The sequence below is a fragment of the Eimeria mitis genome, genomic scaffold (assembly GCF_000499745.2).
Source record: "Eimeria mitis Houghton genomic scaffold, Emh_scaff1288, whole genome shotgun sequence".
Lineage (NCBI taxonomy): Eukaryota > Apicomplexa > Conoidasida > Eucoccidiorida > Eimeriidae > Eimeria > Eimeria mitis.
The window spans coordinates 7,908-8,830 of record NW_013568601.1 but is presented as its reverse complement, the minus strand read 5'-3'; positions in this window follow the sequence as shown (position 1 = coordinate 8,830).

Here is a 923-nt window from a genome sequence, read left to right as displayed (position 1 = left end):
CTGTCTCCTTTTGTCTCTTTTTCTGTTTATTTTTTTGTTTATTTTTTTGTTTCTTTTTTTGTTTCTTTTTCTGTTTATTTTTTTGTCTCCTGTTGCTGCTGCCTTTTGTCTCTTTGTTGTTTTTTTTCTGTCTCCTTTTTCTTTCTTTATGGTTGCTGTGTTTTCTCTTCTTTCTTTCTTTTTATTTATATTTATTTATATTTATTTACATTTATTTATTTATATTTATTTATATTTATTTTTTTATATTTATTTATGTTTATTTATTTATATTTATTTATTTTTTTGTTTTTTTTGCTTTCTTCTTTAGTTTATTATTCTTCTTTTCTCTGTCTCCTCTGTCTGTCTCCTTGTCTTTCTCTCTCTCTAAACCCTAAACCCTAAACCCCAAGCCCTAAACCCCAAACCCTAAACCCTAAACCCTAAACCCTAGGGTGTATGCTACTAAGTATGCATTTTGAGAGCTCAAGAAAAAAATAAAAGTCGGCGGCTGTAAACCCTAAACCCTAAACCCTAAACCCTAAACCCTAGAGCTGCACACAGAATACAGAGCTTATGTTCTGGTTTGTTTGCGAGCCTCATATTACAATGTTTTAGGGTTTAGGGTTTAGGGTTTAGGGTTTAGGGTTTTATCTTTTCTAGGGTTTACACTAATGAAGGCCAGTCTCTACACTATCTGTTGACGCAGAAAAATAAGGGTTTAGGGTTTGAGTTTGGGGTTTAGGGTTTAGGGTTTTTGGTGTTATTGTGCATGCATATCGGGCGCTCTAGCAGCAGCTCAAGACAGACCCCCTGGCTTGAAATATAAAAAACACTAAACCCTAAACCCTAAACCCTAAACCCTAAACCCTTTCTGCCTTCTCCGCTTTACGAGACAGAAGAGAAGGCTGTAGCTGCTGTTCTATATTGTCGCTATATTATTG